The sequence below is a fragment of the Schistocerca americana genome, chromosome 7, assembly GCF_021461395.2.
Source record: "Schistocerca americana isolate TAMUIC-IGC-003095 chromosome 7, iqSchAmer2.1, whole genome shotgun sequence".
Classification (NCBI taxonomy): domain Eukaryota; kingdom Metazoa; phylum Arthropoda; class Insecta; order Orthoptera; family Acrididae; genus Schistocerca; species Schistocerca americana.
Window position 1 is genome coordinate 631,697,104 of NC_060125.1, and position 20,888 is coordinate 631,717,991.

Consider the following 20,888-nt stretch of genomic DNA (forward strand, 5'->3'; position numbering starts at 1 on the left):
GCTATGACATAGTTTAAGCCATTAATCTTGGGATACAATAATTACTACCACTGGAATCAACAATATTTTATATCTTTATTTTTATTTTATTTATTTTTGGGTTCCGTGGATCTTTTATGTGAGTTTTTTGCTAGACTGTAGAACTTGTCAGATTGTTACAGTAATAACCATGTGTAAATGGCCCTGGTGCTTACAATCTAAATAACCTGTTTACAATCTAAATAATCGGTTTACATGAAAAGTGGGGTGAAAGTATCTATGTAATAGCAAACAATGGAAAATCCAGGATGCAATAATGGCAGTATTATGTAAAGGATAGTTGCTATTTACCATATAGCAGAGATGCTGAGTTGCAGATAGGCACAACAAAAAGACTGTCAAACAAACAGATCTTCATCAGAATAGACAACACACAGACACACACACACACATGCATGTATGTCTGCGAATACAATGCAATTAAGTAGGTGCTATTCCACATCTAGATGCTGGATGAGGGTGAATGCGTGTTCCCTCAAGCGACAAATTAAGTCTGATTTATCATGATCATATAGGTATACGGAACTTGGATCAGTAAATTCACCAGACCGTTGATGTGCTTCATTGTGCATGAACTCCACTGACAATGAATCCAAGACCAGTTTGGAAGTGATGCAAAGACCAAGTAAGACCACTGGCAAAGAAGTTATTCAACATGCGTTGTGATAGATCAATGTAGCTTTTAAAAATTGATGCCGACATGAGATTATGCCTTTGCTTGCTGGGTGCTAACTGTTTATCCTGCAATGGAGCGCACTGCAGAACTTACTGAGTTGACTAAATTACTAGGACTCAAATTGTCTGCTGCATTATGTGGTGATATGCAACAGGCAACTGAAGTGTGCAACCTAATTTATGACAAAAGCAAAGCCTATCATTCACTTGATATGCCAAACTGGTCAGTGAGATTCTTCACATAGGGTAAGCACCCTTTTGGATGCCATTTGTGGGGTTACTACCTACCTTGCTTTCTTTTGTTTGTTTAAATGGCTGTGTGGATCAATTTATGGTTATAACCATTGGCCAAATACACTGTTTGCAGCCTATTGAGTGCAGGTGTTATGTTCTGGGCCTGATTTTGCTGCTGTATGCAGGTAGCTATAGGATCGACGGCTGAGTTCTTCTGTAATTGGTGGTGGTTGGAATCAGCAAGCAGTTACCTTTTCTTATCCATAGGCTTCTGATATACTCTGTGCCCTACTGTGCAAATGTTGTCCTATATACTTTCACATCTAGGAATGGAACTGCGCCATTCTTCTCTACTTGGAGCATTTTCTTCAAATATCTGTGAAACCTATGTAACTCTGTCTCATTGTGGGTCCATATAGTAAATGTACAGTCCACATATATAAACTAGTAGTGTGGGTGTAAAGGAGTGGAAAATACGACGGGTTGGGAAGTCATTCCACATCCATCTTATTCACCTGATGTTGCACATTCAGATCTTCATCTTTTCTGCACTCTGTCAAGCAGCCTTCAAGGAACTTCCTTTCTGGATGAAAAAACGCTCTGAACACGGCTTGATGAGTTCTTCACCTTGAAACCACGTAACTATTACAGTCGTGGAATCGTAAAGTTATGCAAACAATGACACACTATTATAAATACTGTTTCTGACCACCTTGTATACAATAAAATTCAGACTGTCTAATACAAACATTAGAGTTCTGGAGAGTAACTCCCCCCCCCCCCCCCCTGGTGTCCCAGTATTCTGCTAATTAGGTACATTTTTACTTCATCTTTGGACATTTGGAGATTTCCAATTTCCTACCTGATATCTACAAGCAACCCAATTTATATTTTTGCGTGAGAAAATAAAACTGCGTTCTGAACTCCAGATAAAGATGCATAGTCTATAGGGAAACTACTTTTACTTCTGCTAGTGTGATTGTGAATTGACAGTTTGTCCTTAATTTACTCTTATTAACCACAAATTCCATTAGGGATTATGTTATCGGCATGTAAGAGTATCCTAGGTCGTTTAAGGGGCTTTTGCCAGATCTCTAGCTACCAACTTAACATAATGTTCTTATTGTACACTCCTGTAGAATAAATAACTTTTTTATGCCGAAGCACAGTGCTGAGAGAAAGAATGGAGGTATGCTAGCAACGTCAGTACAGTGAGAAAGATTTCTAGGTGCATAGTTAGCTAAACTAAATTTAGCATGTGCTGGTGCCACCTAAGTTTATTATTCACTTGCATACCCAGCAAATTAACACACTGGTGCAAACCAGTGTGTGCCCACTTATTGCTATTTCTGGTACCCGTGAGTTGTTTTAATTTCACTGGGACTGTGTAACACGAGTCTTTGTAAGAGTAAGAGTTAACTTGTTTGTTGTGAGCCACTTTCAACCTGTTCCATTATTCTCCTGACGGTGTCCGGTATGCCTGTGTTAGGACCTTCGTCAGTTCGCTAGTGTCAACAGCGAGCTTCCAAGTCCTTTGCTGTCTCTGACAGAATTACAATGTTTTATTTATTTTATTTTATTTATATGTCAAGTTCCGTAGGACCAAATTGAGGAGCAAATCTCCAAGGTCATGGAACGTGTCAGTACATGAACTTACAACATAAAAAGTAATAACAGATAAAAATAAATGTTCATGAACCTGAAAGAAAATCAGCCCATAAGTTTAAGCAAACGCTATCAGCAATACAACGAGAATCATCTTAATTTTTCAAGGAACTCCTCGACAGAATAGAAGGAGTGAACCATGAGGAAACTCTTCAGTTTTGATTTGAAAGTGCGTGGATTACTGCTAAGATTTTTGAATTCGAGTGGCAGCTTATTGAAAATGGATGCAGCAGTATACTGCACACCTTTTTGCACAAGAGTTAAAGAAATCCGATCCAAATGGAGATTTGATTTCTGCCAAGTATTAACCAAGTGAAGGCTGCTTATTCTTGGAAATAAACTAATACTGGTAACAAGAAACAACAATAAGGAATATACATATTGAGAGACCAATGTCAAAATACCCAGAGTCGTGAAAAGAGGTCGACAAGAGGTTTGTGAACTCACACCACTTATTGCCCGAACCGCCCATTTCTGAGCCAAAAATATCCTTCTAGAATGGGAAGAGTTACCCTAAACATAATACCATACGACATAAATGAATGAAAATAAGCAAAGTAGACTAATTTACGTGTCGAAAAATCACTCACTTTCGATACCGTTCGAATTGTGAAAATGGCAGTATTAAGTCTTTGAACAAGATCCTGAATGTGGGCTTTCCACAACAGCTTACTATCTATCTGAACACCTAGGAATTTGAACCGTTCAGCTTCACTAATCATATGCCCGTTCTGTGAGATTAAAAGTCAGGCTTTGTTGAATTGTGTGTCATCAGCGAACCTCAAAGTTTTTATTTCTTCTCCATGAATTTTAATACCCACACAAAATTTTTCTTTATTTCCTTTACAGCTTGCTCAATATACAGATTGAATAGCATTGGGGAGAGGCTACAACCCTGTCTCACTCCCATCCCAACCACTGCTTCCCTTTCATGTCCCTCGACTCTTATAACTGCCATCTGGTTTCTGTACAAATTGTAAATAGCCTTTAGCTCCCTGTATTTTGCCCCTGTCACCTTTAGAATTTGAAAGAGAATATTCCAGTCAACATTGTCAAAAGCTTTCTCTGAGTCTACAAATGCTAGAAATGTAGGTTTGCCTTTCCTTAATCTATTTTCTAAGATAAGTCGTAGGGTCACTATTGCCTCACGTGTTCCAACATTTCTATGGAATCCAAACTGATCTTCCCAGAGGTTGGCTTCTACCAGTTTTTCCATTCGTCTGTAAAGAATTCCCGTTAGTATTTTGCACCCGTGGCTTATTAAACTGATAGTTGGGTAATTTTCACATCTGTCAACACCTGCTTTCTTTGGGATTGGAATTATTATATTGTTCTTGAAGTCTGAGGGTATTTCGCCTGTCTCATACATCTTGCTCACCAGATGGTAGAGTTTTGTCAGGGCTGGCTCTCGCAAGGCTGTCAGTAGTTCAAATGGAATATTGTCTACTCCTGGGGCCTTGTTTCAACTTAGGTCTTTCAGTGCTCTATCAAACTCTTCACGCAGTATTGTATCTCCCATTTCATCTTCATCTACCTCCTCTTCCATTTCCATAATATTGTCCTCAAGAACATCGCCCCTGTATAGACCTTCTATATACTCCTTCCACCTTTCTGCTTCCCTTTCTTTGCTTAGAACTGGGTTTCCATCTGAGCTCTTGATATTAATGCAAGTGGTTCTCTTTTCTCCCAAGGTCTCTTTAATTTTCCTGTAGGCAGTATCTATCTTAACCCTAGTGAGATAAGACTCTACACCCTTACATTTGTCTTCTAGCCATCGCTGCTTAGCCATTTTGCACTTCCTGTCAATCTCATTTTTGAGATGTTTGTATTCCTTTTTGCCTGCTTCACGTACTCCATTTTTGTATTTTCTCCTTTCATCAATTAAATTCAATATTTCTTCTGTTAGCCAAGGATTTCTACTAGCCCTCGTCTTTTTACCTACTTGATCCTCTGCTGCCTTCACTCGTTCATCTCTCAAAGCTACCCATTCTTCTTCTACTGTATTTCTTTCCCCCATTCCTATCAATTGTTCCCTTATGCTCTCCCTGAAACTCTGTACAACCTCTGGTTTAGTCAGTTTATCCAGGTCCCATCTCCTTAAATTCCCACCTTTTTGCAGTTTATTCAGTATTAATCTACAGTTCATAATCAATAGATTGTGGTCAGAGTCCACATCTGCCCCTGGAAATGTCTTACAATTTAAAACCTGGTTCCTATATCTCTGTCTTACCGTTATATATCTATCTGATACCGTCTAGTATCTCCAGGCTTCTTCCATGTATACAGCCTTCTCTTATGATTCTTGAACCAAGTGTTAGCTATGTTTAAGTTATGCTCTGTGCAAAATTCTACCAGGCAGCTTTCTCTTTCATTTCTTACTGCCAATCCAAATTCACCTACTATGGTTCCTTCTCGTCCTTTTCCTACTATCGAATTCCAGTCACCCATCACTATTAAATTTTCGTCTCCCTTCACTATCTGAATAATTTCTTTTATCTCATCATACATTTCATCAATTTCTTCGTTATCTGCAGAGCTAGTTGGCATATAAACTTGTACTACTGTAGTAGGTGTGGGCTTCATGTCTATCTTGGCCACAATAATGCGTTCACTATGCTGTTTCTAGTAGCTCACCGGCACTCCTATTTTTTTTTTTTTTTTTTTAATTCATTATTAAACCTACTCCTGCATTACCCTATTTGATTTTGTATTTATAACCCTGTATTCACCTGACCAAAAGTTTTGTTCCTCGTGCCACCGAACTTCACTAATTCCCACTATACCTAACTTTAACCTATCCATTTCCCTTTTTAAATTTTCTAACCTACCTGCCCAATTAAGGGATCTGACATTCCACGCTCCGATCCATAGAATGCCAGTTTTCTTTCTCCTGATAATGACTTCCTCTTGAGTAGTCCCCGCCCGGAGATCCGAATGGGGGACTATTTTACCTCCGGAATATTTTACCCAAGAGGACACCATCGTCATTTAACCATACAGTAAATCTGTGGTCTAGGGGTAGCATCTTTGATTCATAATCAAAAATGTCTTCGGTCCCGGGTTCGATCCCCGCCACTGCCTAAATTTTGATAAAGAATCAGCATTGACGGCCAAAGACTTCCGGGATAAGAAGTCAGCCTCATTCTGCCAACGGCCTTGTCAAAGAGGGCGGAGGAGCGGATAGAGGTTCAGGGCACTCTCTTGTCCTAGGGGTGGGAAATTGCCCCTAAAGGCGGAAGAATCAGCAATGATCAACGACATGAGGATGCAGAAGGCAATGGAAACCACTGCATTAAAGACACGTAATGTGTATCCACAGGACATGTGGCCTGTAATTGAAGAAGTGTCATGATGATCTCTCCATTGGTGTGGAATGTCAGAAGCTTGAACGTGGTAGGGAAACTAGAAAATCTGAAAAGGGAAATGCATAGGCTCAATCTAGATATAGTAGGGGTCAGTGAAGTGAAGTGGAAGGAAGACAAGGATTTCTGGTCAGATGAGTATCGGGTAATACCAACAGCAGCAGAAAATGGTATAACAGGTGTAGGATTCGCTATGAATAGGAAGGTAGGGGAGAGGGTGTGTTACTGTGAACTGTTCGGTGTCCGGGTTGTTCTAATCAGAATCGACAGCAGACGAACACCGACAACGATAGTTCAGGTATACATGCCGACGTCGCAAGCTGAGGATGAACAGATAGAGAAAGTGTATGAGGATATTGAAAGGGTAATGCAGTATGTAAAGGGGGACAAAAATCTAATAGTCATGGGCGACTGGAATGCAGTTGTAGGGGAAGGAGTAGAAGAAAAGGTTACAGGAGAATATGGGCTTGGGACAAGGAATGAAAGAGGAGAAAGACTAATTGAGTTCTGTAACAGGTTTCAGCTAGTAATAGCGAATACCCTGTTCAAGAATCACAAGAGGAGGAGGTATACTTGGAAAAGGCCGGGAGATACGGGAAGATTTCAATTAGATTACATCATGGTCAGACAGAGATTCCGAAATCAGATACTGGATTGTAAGGAGCAGATATAGACTCAGATCACAATATAGTAGTGATGAAGAGTAGGCTAAAGTTCAAGACATTAGTCAGGAAGAATCAATATGCAAAGAAGTGGGATACGGAAGTACTAAGGAATGACGAGATACGTTGAAGTTCTCTAACGCTATAGATACAGCAATTAGGAAGAGCGCAGTAGGCAGTACAGTTGAAGAGGAATGGACATCTCTAAAAAGGGCCATCACAGAAGTTGGGAAGGAAAACATAGGTACAAAGAAGGTAGCTGCGAAGAAACCATGGGTAACAGAAGAAATACTTCAGTTGATTGATGAAAGGAGGAAGTACAAACATGTTCTGGGAAAATCAGGAATACAGAAATACAAGCCGCTGAGGAATGAAATAAATAGGAAGTGCAGGGAAGCTAAGACGAAATGGCTGCAGGAAAAATGTGAAGACATCGAAAAAGATATGATTGTCGGAAGAACAGACTCAGCATACAGGAAAGTCAAAACAACCTTCGGTGACATTAAAAGCAACGGTGGTAACATTAAGAGTGCAACGGGAATTCCACTGTTAAATGCAGAGGAGAGAGCAGATAGGTGGAAAGAATACATTGAAAGCCTCTATGAGGGCGAAGATTTGTCTGATGTGATAGAAGAAGAAACAGGAGTCGATTTAGAAGAGATAGGGGATCCAGTATTAGAATCGGAATTTAAAAGAGCTTTGGAGGACTTACGGTCAAATAAGGCAGAAGGGATAGATAACATTCCATCAGAATTTCTAAAATCATTGGGGGAAGTGGCAACAAAATGACTATTCACGTTGGTGTGTAGAATACATGAGTCTGGCGACGTACCATCTGACTTTTGGAAAAGCATCATCCACACAATTCCAAAGACGGCAAGAGCTGACAAGTGCGAGAATTATCGCACAATCAGCTTAACAGCTCATGCATTGAAGCTGCTTACAAGAACAATATACAGAAGAATGGAAAAGAAAATTGAGAATGCGCTAGGTGACGATCAGATTGGCTTTAGGAAAAGTAAAGGGATGAGAGAGGCAATTCTGACGTTACGGCTAATAATGGAAGCAAGGCTAAAGAAGAATCAAGACACTTTCATAGGATTTGTCGACCTGCAAAAAGCGTTCGACAATATAAAATGGTGCAAGCTGTTCGAGATTCTGAAAAAAGTAGGGGTAAGCTATAGGGAGAGACAGGTCATATACAATATGTACAACAACCAAGAGGGAATAATAAGAGTGGACGATCAAGAACGAAGTGCTTGTATTAAGAAGGGTGTAAGACAAGGCTGTAGCCTTTTGCCCCTACTCTTCAATCTGTGCATCGAGGAAGCAATGATGGAAATAAAAGAAAGGAGTGGAATAAAAGAAAGGAGTGGAATTAAAATACAAGGTGAAAGGATATCAATGATACAATTCGCTGATGACATTGCTATCCTGAGTGAAAGTGAAGACGAATGAAATGATCTGCTGAACGGAATGAACAGTCTAATGAGTACACAGTATGGTTTGAGAGTAAATTAGAGAAAGATGATGGTAATGAGAAGTAGTAGAAATGAGAACAGCGAGGAACTTAACATCAAGATTGATGGTCACGAAGTCAATGAAGTTAAGGATTTCTGCTACCTAGGCAGTAAAATAACCAATGACGGACGGAGCAAGGAGGACATCAAAAGCAGACACGCTATGGCAAAAAAGGCATTTCTGGCCAAGAGAAGTCTACTAATATCAAATACCGGCCTTAATTTGAGGAAGAAATTTCTGAGGATGTACGTCTGGAGTACAGCATTGTATGGTAGTGAAACATGGACTGTGGGAAAACCGGAACAGAAGAGAATCGAAGCATTTGAGATGTGGTGCTATAGACGAATGTTGAAAATTAGGTGGACTGATAAGGTAAGGAATGAGGAGGTTCTACGCAGAATCCGAGAGGAAAGGAATATGTGGAAAACACTGATAAGGAGAAGGGACAGGATGATAGAACATCTGCTAAGACATAAGGGAATGACTTCCATGGTACTAGAGGGAGCTGTAGAGGGCAAAAACTGTAGAGGAAGACAGAGATTGGAATACGTCACGCAAATAATTTGGGACGTAGGTTGCAAGTGCTACTCTGAGATGAAGAGGTTAGCACAGGAAAGTAATTCGTGGTGGGCCGCATCAAACCAGTCAGTAGACTGATGACCAAAATAAAAAAAAAAAAGCTGCATGCCCTCGGGAAAAATTACGGCTGTAGTTTCCCCTTGCTTTCAGCCATTCACAGTACCAGCACAGCAAGGCCATTTTGGTTAGTGTTACAAGGCCAGATCATTTTTAGGTTAGGCTTTACCGTGACTGTTACTGACATTAAATGAAACAACAAGTTTACTGTTACCAGTCACCATTTTATTTTTTCCACGACGCGTTTCGAAAGTTTAAACCTCCATCATCGGGTGGATTTACATTAGTTAGTGTTACATATGTGTGTATGTTGTGTTACGACATTTGGAGGAACTTGTGGCACTGCCTAGTGGAGAAAGAAGACACTATTTCAGAATTTGGTTTTGGATAACTTTTGACAAAAAATTAAACTGATATTTAATGGTAAACTTTAATAAGTAAACTAGAGTACCTCCAGTGGTCACAGGTTCCTTTTCCTGTCATAACACTTCACATGTATACTGCCACATTTGTAAACAAATATGGCGTCTGGAATCATCTGGGTGCAAGGTCCGTACAGCAGAAGAGAACTTTGCACTTTGCGATTATGTCTTCTCTTCTGCTGTACGAACCTTGCACCCAGCTGATTCCAGACGCCATATTTGTTTCCAATTCTGGAAACATCCCCCAGGCTGTGGCTAAGCCATGTCTCCGCAATATCCTTTCTTTCAGGAGTGCTAGTTCTGCAAGGTTCGCAGGAGAGCTTCTGTAAAGTTTGGAAGGTAGGAGACGAGGTACTGGCAGAAGTAAAGTTGTGAGTACTGGGCGTGAGTCGTGCTTCGGTAGCTCAGTTGATAGAGCACTTGCCCACGAAAGGCAAAGGTCCCGAGTTCGAGTCTCGGTCGGGCACACAGTTTTAATCTGCCAGGAAGTTTCATATCAGCGCACACTCCACTGCAGAGTGAAAATCTCATTCTGGAAACATCCCCCAGGCTGTGGCTAAGCCATATCTCCGCAATATCCTTTCTTTCAGGAGTGCTAGTTCTGCAAGGTTTGCAGGAGAGCTTCTGTAAAGTTTGGAAGGTAGGAGACAAGGTACTGGCAGAAGTAAAGCTGTGAGTACCAGGCATGAGTCATGCTTCGGTAGCTCAGTTTGTAGAGCACTTGCCCGCGAAAGGCAAAGGTCCCGAGTTCGAGTCTCGGTCGGGCACACAGTTTTAATCTGCCAGGAAGTTTCATATCAGCACACACTCCGCTGCAGAGTGAAAATCTCATTCTGGAAACATCCCCCAGGCTGTGGCTAAGCCATGTCTCCGCAATATCCTTTCTTTCAGGATTGCTAGTTCTGCAAGGTTCGCAGGAGAGCTTCTGTAAAGTTTGGAAGGTAGGAGACGAGGTACTGGCAGAAGTAAAGCTGTGAGTACCGGGCGTGAGTCGTGCTTCGGTAGCTCAGTTGGTAGAGCACTTGCCCGCGAAAGGCAAAGGTCCCGAGTTCGAGTCTCGGTCGGCACACAGTTTTAATCTGCCAGGAAGTTTCATATCAGCGCACACTCCGCTGCAGAGTGAAAATCTCATTCTGGAAACATCCCCCAGGCTGTGGCTAAGCCATGTCTCCGCAATATCCATTCTTTCAGGATTGCTAGTTCTGCAAGGTTCACAGGAGAGCTTCTGTAATGGAAGGTAGGAGACGAGGTACTGGCAGAAGTAAAGCTGTGAGTACCGGGCGTGAGTCATGCTTCGGTAGCTCAGTTGGTAGAGCACTTGCCCGCGAAAGACAAAGGTCCCGAGTTCGAGTCTTGGTCGGGCACACAGTTTTAATCTGCCAGGAAGTTTCATATCAGCGCACACTCCGCTGCAGAGTGAAAATCTCATTCTGAAAACATCCCCCAGGCTGTGGCTAAGCCATGTCTCCACAATATCCTTTCTTTCAGGAGTGCTAGTTCTGCAAGGTTCGCAGGAGAGCTTCTGTAAAGTTTGGAAGGTAGGAGACGAGGTACTGGCAGAAGTAAAGCTGTGAGTACCGGGCGTGAGTCATGCTTTGGTAGTTCAGTTGGTAGAGCACTTGCCCGTGAAAGGCAAAGGTCCGGAGTTCGAGTCTCAGTCGGGCACACAGTTTTAATCTGCCAGGAAGTTTCAGCTAATATTCTGATTACAAGCTTTTGTGCAATGAATACTTTTTTCCTTAATGATGAATTATCCCAAAATATGGTGCCATATGAAAGCTGTAAATGAAAATAGGCATAGTAAGTTAATTTACTTATATGTTTATCACCAAAATTTGCAGTAACCCTAACACCAGAAGGAGCTGAACTCAAATGTTTCAGCAGATCATCAATGTATTTCTTCCAAATCAATAATATTTCATCAATGCACTCACCCAAAATTTGGAATATTCTGTCTTACCTACAGACTTCTGTTCAAATTCTCTATTTATTAATGGTGGTGTGTCATTTACTGTACAGAATTGTATATGCTGGGTTTTATCAAAATTTAATGAGAGTCCATTTGCAGAGAACCACTTAATAATTTTCAATTTCCTCGGCTAACTCTTGTTTGTTGAGTGTGATTACTACACTTTTATCATCAGAAAAAAGAACTAGCATTGCATCATCTTGAATATAGAGTGGCAAGTCATTAATACATATTAAGAACAATAACGGACCCAAGTTTGAACTTCGTGGGACCCCATTCTTGTTACCTACCCAGTTTGAGGAATCTGCTGATCTTTGCACAGTATGTGAACTGTTTATTTCAACATTCTGTACATTTCCAGCTAAATATGAATTTGTGCACTGTCCCACTCATACCAGAACTCTTAAACTTATCTGGAAGAGTTTCATGATTTACACAATCAAAAGCCTTTGGGAGATCTCAGAAAATTCCAGATTGTGATGTATAACTCCAGTATCAGACGCCTTCCACAATAGTAACACATGAATACAAATCCACTGACTTACATTCACAATCTTGCAGTCATGTAACTCATGCACACCATTGCTTGTCAGCTGAAGGAGGTGATGCACAAAGTCTAGAATGTGGTGTCAAACATGATGTGACAACTGTCTTCTGTCCATGGCAAATCATTTGGCCCTTTACCACTGTCCTTTGCTATCCAACAACACTGTAGAAAAGTATCAGCAAAAGATCCACAGTTGATTGTGAGACAACTTTGCCGGATACAGCTTCACAAAGCTTCAAGTGCAGTGTTACTACACAAACCATGACAGCAACATGCATTTGATTAGTAGTCTTTGTTTCACTGTTATGCTAAATGAACAGTAGCCATAATGCTAATGTCTCTGTAAAAACAGCAAGCACTTATAGCCCATGGCTGATGGAAAAGCTTCTGACTGGCTGTGCAGAAGAAGGTAACATTGGGGTTGGAGAGCTGACATCCCTGTTCTAACCATCACTATTACTACACTGTGGTGTAAGGGTGTGGTGATTAGCTTCATTCTTAAAATTTGTTGCTCTAGTAACTCTAAAAATGGACATGGTTTTATTGAAGCTGATAATAGGGATAGAGCTGCAAAAAATGGTTCAAATGGCTCTGACCACTATGGGATTCAACATCTGAGGTCATCAGCCCCTAGAACTTAGAACTACTTAAACCTAACTAACATAAGGACATCACACATATCCATGCCCGAGGCAGGATTCAAACCTGCGACCGTAGCAGTTGTGCGGTTCCAGACTGAAGTGGCTAGAATCTTTCACGCACCATGGCCAGCGATAGAGATGCAAATGGAGAGGATGCACTACAATCCGTTGGCAGGATTTTAAGGAAGCCAACATATCGTAAGTATTTTATAATAATATTATATTATGACAGTTCCTTTGATTTTGAGTTTACATGAACAAGTGACGATGGTGAGAGAGACCACAGTCTGAGCTGTGTCTGCAAGTTTTCACAGCAGAGTGTTTGCTTCCAAGTAAGTTACAAACAAATCACACAAACTTTCTTGGCAAATCTCATAACTTCACCTGAAATCATAAAAATGAAATCTACAAAGAAGTATTTTCCTGATTAATAACAGCAAAAAATGCTTTACTATAGAAGATTACATAGGCCTACAGAGTAGTAAAGTATAAAAATCCTAAAACCCTTGTAAAATTAATAATTCTCTTCGGTGCGATAAATTTAGTGAATATAATGACCAGTGAATCAACAAGGAACTGCATCCTTATGTACCTTTGTGTTACAATCAATCACAGAATTTTCAACACCTGATTAAGTATCTCAACACACAATTAATTCAAAAATTTATAGAAAATTTTTGTTGGCAGCTTGATGAGCTTGATTTACTACATATAGTTTTTGGTGGCAATTTGACGGGAACTATATTTTTTCTTCACTAATTCATTCATTTTATACTTTAGATTTTTTCCCTCTTCAATACTTTCATATTGTTTTTTGTATCTATTGAATATCCTTATCAAGTGAAGTCACCTATGCATTTTTCATTATTTTTCCTTACTTCTAAAAAATGTCCCGAATTGTGTTTACCAAAAATGTCCACATTAAATTATAATGAGACTAATAAAATAAATAAAATCAAAAAAATAATGTAATCGAAAGCATGGGAGATTTATAAGAGTAGGTGTATCTCTTGCGGTTACTCCATACATCATTGGTAGTTGGCACCACATCCGCCTTCTGAAGTTTGCATTGGACTTTATTTTTCAGTCTCTCAAATTCTTTACTTAATCTTTCACTTACAGTAGTTCTTGATATAAATGACAGAGACTTTGGCAAACACAAACATACAAGATCTTTAAATTAAGGCTCATCTACCGTACTATGTGGAATGGCTGACCAATATCTGTGATAAAAGTTCATTGCTGCTTTGTCAGTCATAGGTGTACTTGAGGTTACATATTGTGAAGCTAAAGGTTCACTCGAAGAATTAAATGTTGTTTATTTTGGGGTTTAACATATAATAATACTGTTGGGCTTTGTTTTTGTGCCTTGCAATTTACATTCATGGTTTTGGTTTTGGGAATTTGTACACTTGCTGTAATTGAACACATTAGGATTTTCATGCTTATGGTTACAAATGTTGAGAATATTTCGCATTTAAATAAAACAATGATGTCCGCAGCTCGTGGTCGTGCGGTAGCGTTCTCGCTTCCTGCGCCTGGGTTCCCGGGTTCGGTTCCCGGCGGGGTCAGGGATTTTCTCTGCCTCGTGATGACTGCGTGTTGTGTGCTGTTTAGATTAGATTAGATTAGATTTACTTTCATTCCAATTGATCCGTAGTGAGGAGGTCCTCCAGGATGTGGAACATGTCAGAAAAACAACAATACATGACAAATATTTAAACTAAAACAAATAAGCTAATGTACCATTCCACAGGTCCCAAGTGGAATGATCGTCATTTTTTAATGAACACTAAGAGTCATTTTACAAATACTATTGCACTGAATTTAAAATAAAAAAGTTTTTTATTTATTTATAAGGTAAGAAACATGTAATACAACTACTGTAATACTTATTTACAATGAACACATTACTGCACTGAAATGGTGCAGAAGTTAGATTATACTTACACACACACACACACACACACACACACACACACACACACAAATTTTCAGTGAACACATTACTGCACTGAAATTGTGCAGAAGATATGTTGTACTTATATACAAATCAGTTGGTTTTCCTCAGAAATTCATCAATGGAGTAGAAGGAGTTGGCCACCAATAAATCCTTTAGGCTTCTCTTAAACTGAATTTCATTGGTTGTTAAGCTTTTTATGGCTGCTGGCAAGTTATTGAAAATGTGTGTTCCTGAATAATGCACACCTTTTTGTACAAGACTAAGTGACTTTAAATCCTTGTGAAGATTATTCTTATTTCTAGTATTGATTCCATGAATTGAGCTATTGGTTTGAAAAAGTGATATATTTTTAATGACAAATTTCATTAAGGAATAAATATATTGGGAAGCTGTAGTTAATATCCCTAGTTCCCTAAACAGGCTTCTGCAGGATGTTCTTGAGTTCACACCACATATAATTCTTACTGCACGTTTTTGTGCCCGGAAAACTTTAGCTTGGCTTGATGAATTACCCCAGAAAATAATCCCATATGACATTATGGAATGAAAGTAAGCATAGTATGCCAGCTTTTTCATTTTTATATCCCCTATGTCTGACAAAATTCGCATTGCAAACAGAGATTTGTTAAGACGCTTCAGCAGTTCTGTGGTGTGCTCCTCCCAGTTGAATTTATTATCAAGCTGTAATCCCAAGAATTTAACACCGTCCACTTCTTCTATCTTCTTGTCATCATATGTTAGACATATACTCTTGGGACACCCCTTACAAGTTCTGAACTGCATGTAGTGTGTTTTTTCAAAGTTTAGTGACAAAGAATTGGCTAGGAACCAGTGATTAATGTCTACAAATATTTTATTGGCTGATCTTTCTAAGACTACACTTGATTTGCTATTTATTGCAATGTTTGTATCATCAGCAAACAAAACAAACTTGGCATCTGGTAATGTTACTGATGAAAGGTCATTGATATACACAAGAAAAAGTAAGGGCCCCAAAATGGAACCTTGTGGGACCCCACATGTAATTAGTTCCCAGTTGGATGATGCCTGATAGCTTGATACATGTCTCTTTCCTAATAACACCCTTTGTTTCCTGCCAGAGATATAAGATTTGAACCATTTTGCAGCATTTCCTGTTACACTATAATATTCTAGTTTACTTAAAAGGATATTGTGATTTACACAGTCAAATGCCTTTGACAGATCACAAAATATACCAGTTGCCTGCAATTTTTTGTCTAATGAATTAAGGTTAATTAGGTTTAAGTAGTTCTAAGTTCTAGGGGACTGATGACCATAGATGTTAAGTCCCATAGTGCTCAGAGCCATCTGAACCAGCCATAAAACAATTATGTCGAACATACTTTTACTTAAATACCGGTACCTAACGCTAACAGCAAGGGAAGAACTTACCTGTGCATGTTGTTTGTATTCTTTTTCCACAAGCGCACAGTTTGAAAGGAGAGGAATCTTTTTTTTTCCATCCCACATCAAAAATTCAAACACTTCAGTATAAGATGGCCAGGCATGCGCGTATTTGCTTCCTTCTCCATGTCCGAAAGATCTGGAAACGAATGTAACATCATAGTCTTCTGGCTATATCAGAGATACGTTTTTCACGTGTGACGGTCGCGTGATTGCAATATTCATTGTTATTGATATAATTTTCAAATAAAACGGTTATTAATGAATCAGGAAGAATTAATTGTAATAAAAGTGCTAAAATTGTGATCAGACATTTCCTGTATACATTTTAGAGTATTCTGCACTAGTGGTAATACTTAATAAATAGCAGACATATTATTGGTCAAGCGACGTACGGAAGAAAGAGATGGAGAAACAGGTACAGAATCAAAACGCCGATACGGCACGGTTTTTAGATGGGCAGAGGAAATGTCACATAGATGGAGACTGCAGCGAACTCGCCCATTGTTGAAAAAATTTAATTTCGATGCAAACGGTTTTTTTCAAAATAAAGGGCGATATTACGCTGTCTTGATATTCTCTTAACAAAATACACTGACGGAAAAAATCGCAACACCAAGAAGGAGCTGTGCGTCATAGACGAAAGCTGGTAGCCGTATTTTCTACACCTGAAACAGGAACTATGTTGAAATTTCTCGCCAGTCGTATACGAGAGGCGCTGAACGATGCAAACCAAGTTTGCTTTAAATAAATGTTGTAACGGTTCTGTGCGTTAGATACCTTTGGCAGTGGACGTGGTCAGTTAATGTTAGTCAAGAATGCCCTTCAAGGCAACAAAGACGCTACTATCAACACCTCACTGAGCATGAACAAGGTTGTGTAATAGGTTTACAAGAAGCTGGATTTTTCTTCTGCGATACTGCAGAAAACTAGACAGAAATAAGGCCACCGAACATGATTGCTGACGAGGTGTTCACGAGAATGTGCGGTCTCCGGATGGCCACGTGGCACTACCAGGAGGGAAGACCATCGTGTTCGTCGTATGGCGCTGATCCATCGTACTGCATCTGTAGCAGCAATCTGAGCAGCAGCTGGCACCACAGTGACACAACGAACTGTTACAAATCGGTTACTTCAAGGACAGTTCTGAGTCAGGCATCCTGTAGCGTGCGTCGCACTAAACTCGAACCACCACCATTTGCGACTTCAGTGTTGTCAAGCGAGGGCTCACTGGACAACAGGTTAGAGACCTGTTGTGTTTCCTGATGAAAGCTGGTTGTGCCTCGATGCCAATGATGACGGGTGTTGTTTATAAGGAGGCCAGTGGAGAGCCTGCAACCAACCTGTCTGCGTGCTAGACACACTGGACCTACACACGGAGTTAAGTCTGGGGTGCGATTTCATATGGGAGCAGGAGCAGTCTCATAGTTACCCCATGCACTCTGAACGCAAATTTCTACGCCAATTTCATGATTCGACCTGTTGTGCTGCCATTCATGAACAGCATTCCAGCGGTGTTTTCTAACAGGATAACGCTCACCCACATACCGCTCTTGTAGCCCAACATGCTCTAAAGAGTGTCGACATGTTGCGTTCGCGTGCTCGATCACCAGATTTGTCTCTTTTTTATAATTATGTAGCAATATAGGTTGCAATTTATTTCAAACACATTTTAACAAAAGAATAAGAGCGGTGAATAGCTTACTATCTAAAACAATAAATATCATTTAACTTAAAGTGGGCGTCTTATTATTTATTAATACACTTTTTTTTTTTACACTGAACTCCATAACAGTTACCGAAAACTACTTTAAGCAACACCAAATTTTACCAATTTGTCGGTGGAGGACCCCCAACTCTCCTTTTGTTAAGCGGTATCCCATTCCCCCCCCCCCCCCCCCGTTAGCCCTCCTTCTCCCTTGACCGACTTCTAGAATCGCCCCTGCATGCTTGCATTCAACGTTCTGCCGGTAGCCCCGGTCCCCGGTTATTAAGGTACCAGCATTTCACATTTGCAATGGCTTGTCTCGTGCTTACATCAAACTGTGATCTTGTAATGTTAATCACTTAAATATGGTTCGCAGAAATATGTAGTCCCGAAATCTCATTACTCTACATTAATTAGTTTTTGGCCTTACGATGTTTTCCATCAGCGTATATTACGACTGATAAAAGAAATAACGACACTCTCGTTGAAGCGTTAGCGGTAAAGTTGACTCAGTTACAGTTCAGGTTACTTTATGGAATAGTAACACCGTTACCGAACTTTAGCTTAAAAACTAACTGTTGAGCATTACAAGTAACGCGTTACTCTCCAACTCTGAATTTTAATTGTACAATTCTTTTAGATTAATAGCTGGTACTTCTAATGGTCAATGGTTAACGTCACTAAACCCTTCCTTCCCCTGCCCACCCCGGGATGCGTATTTCTGTAAGGCTGCATAAAAACAGCAAAAAAATCCATCGAGAGATCACACTGCCCATTACGCAGCGACCGTAGGCAACCTCCTACAATTCTTTATCGCTGTCTTTAGGACCTGCTCAGAGCTCATGTCCGATAGGATGCCTAGCCAACCCCAGTTTTTTAGTGCGACGAATATTGAAGTAGCATTCAGCGGCGAATTTGTGAAATTCCTTACGACATACTTCAGTACAGATGTGCATTCTTAGCGAGGTTCAAATGACCTGCTGCATAGAAGTAAGGCATTTCTTTCACAAAAATTTGACGTTCGAGTTATAATCCAACATCTGTCCAGCTCTAGTGACGTTTTTCAGTAGGGTACATACGAGGAAATACTGAACCCACAGCGCAGCATTATGATCACAATGCTGTGCGTAGAACTACCGTTTTCAACAACAGCTCACACAGTGAAGGAGGGTGGTGGCGGGAGTATGGTTGGTACCGACTTTTCTGTGTCTCCCAAGGACACCAGGGCACACAGTTCGTCAGTCAACCCAAGCGGCAAAGATAGCCTATTGACAGGGGGAGAAGTAGCAGGGGGCTTCTTGGGAGTCGAGAGACATTGACAACGGCACTTACCATAACTTTTTTGAAAATGTCATAAGATTTAAGTTACAACGCTAAAAGAGGCACGTTTTGCAGGTTTTTTTTGATAATTTGAGAAATGTGCCCTTACTTTGAAGCTCTGTGTTTTGGTGAGTAACTGGTGTAAATAGACGTTTGACCAGGGAAAACTGCACGAAATTTATCACTCTACAAGAAAGGACCATGTGTTTTTTGTCGTGGAACCCAGGACGGAAAAGTTTTATACAAAATACTGAAAAAAGTATCAACAATTTGGCTGTTCTTCGGTCTCCCCCACGCCCCCCACCCTTTCCCCTACCCTGTCCCGCTCGCCCCACGACACGTCAGACAGGACTGTCGAGTTCGAAGCTTGGATTCTACACTACAGACCATCTACATACAACACACCAAAATTTCAGAAAATTCGGATCTAGATTTAGAAACCAGGTTTTAAATTGTAAGACATTTCCAGGGGCAGATGTGGACTCTGACCACAATCTATTGGTTATGAACTGTAGAATAAAACTGAAGAAACGGCAAGAAGGTGAGAATTTAAGGAGAAGGGACCTGGATAAACTGACTAAACCAGAGGTTGTACAGAGTTTCAGGGAGATCATAAGGGAACAATTGACAGGAATGGGGGAAAGAAATACAGTAGAAGAAGAATGGGTAGCTCTGAGGGATGAAGTAGTGAAGCCAGCAGAGGATCAAGTAGGTAAAAAGACGAGGGCTAGCAGAAATCCTTGGCTAACAGAAGAAATATTGAATTTAATTGATGAAAGGAGAAAATATAAATATAAAAAATTAAGCAGGCGAAAGGGAATACAAACGTCTCAAAAATGAGATCGACAGGAAGTGCAAAATGGCTAAGCAGGGATGGCTAGAGGACAAATGTAAGGATGTAGAGGCTTATCTCACTAGAGGTAAGATAGACACTGCCTACAGGAAAATTAAAGAGACCTTTTGAGAAAAGAGAGCCACTTGTATGAATATCAAGAGCTCAGATGGAAACCCAGTTCTAAGCAAAGAAACGGAAGCAGAAAGGTGGAAGGAGTATATAGAGGGTCTATACAGGGGCGATGTTCTTGAGAACAATATTATGGAAATGGAAGAGGAGGTAGATGAAGATGAAATGGGAGATATGATACTGCGTGAAGAGTTTGACAGAGCACTGAAAGACCTAAGTCGAAACAAGGCCCCGGGAGCAGACAATATTCCATTAGAACTACTGACAGCCTTGCGAGAGCCAGCCCTGACAAAACTCTACTATCTGGTGAGCAAGATGTATGAGACAGGCGGAATACCCTCAGACTTCGAGAAGAATATAATAATTCCAATTCCAAAGAAAGGAGGTGTTGACAGATGTGAAAATTACCGAACTATCGGTTTAGTAAGTCACAGCCGCAAAATCAACCTCTGGGAAGATCAGTTTGGATTCCATAGAAATGTTGGAACACGTGAGGCAACACTGACCCTACGACTTATCTTAGAAAATAGATTAAGGAAAGGCAAACCTACATTTCTAGCATTTGTGGAGTTAGAGAAAGCTTTTGACAGTGTTGACTGGAATACTCTCTTTCAAATTCTAAAGGTGGCGGGGGTAAAATACAGGCAGCGAAATGCTATTTACAATTTGTAGAGAAACCAGATGGCAGTTACAAGAGTCGAGGGGCATGAAAGGGAAGCAGCGGTTGGGAAGGGAGTGAGACAGGGTTGTAGCCCCTCCCCGATGTTATTCAATCTGTATATTGAGCAAGCAGTAAAGGAAACAAAAAAAAAATTCGGAGTAGGTATTAAAATCTATGCAGAAGAAATAAAAACTTTAGAGGTTCGCCGATGACATTGTAATTCTGTCAGAGACGGCAAAGGAAGAGCAGTTGAACGGAATGGACAGTGTCTTGAAGGGAGGATATAAGATGAACATCAACAAAAGCAAAACGAGGATAATGGAATGTAGTCGAAATAAGTCGGGTGATGCTGAGGGAATTAGATTAGGAAATGAGACACTTAAAGTAGTAAAGGAGTTTTGCTACTTGGAGAGCAACATAACTGATGATGGTCGAAGTAGAGAGGATATAAAATGTAGACTGGCAATGGCAAGG

The 20,888-nt window shown here is 40.3% G+C and overlaps 1 non-coding gene across 1 annotated transcript; it reads left to right on the forward strand.

Moving 5' to 3' along the window:
* Positions 1 to 10,209: 10,209 nt before the first annotated feature.
* Positions 10,210 to 10,285, forward strand: Trnas-cga. The gene has a single exon. It is a non-coding gene; the product is annotated as a tRNA-Ser (tRNA).
* Positions 10,286 to 20,888: the final 10,603 nt, after the last annotated feature.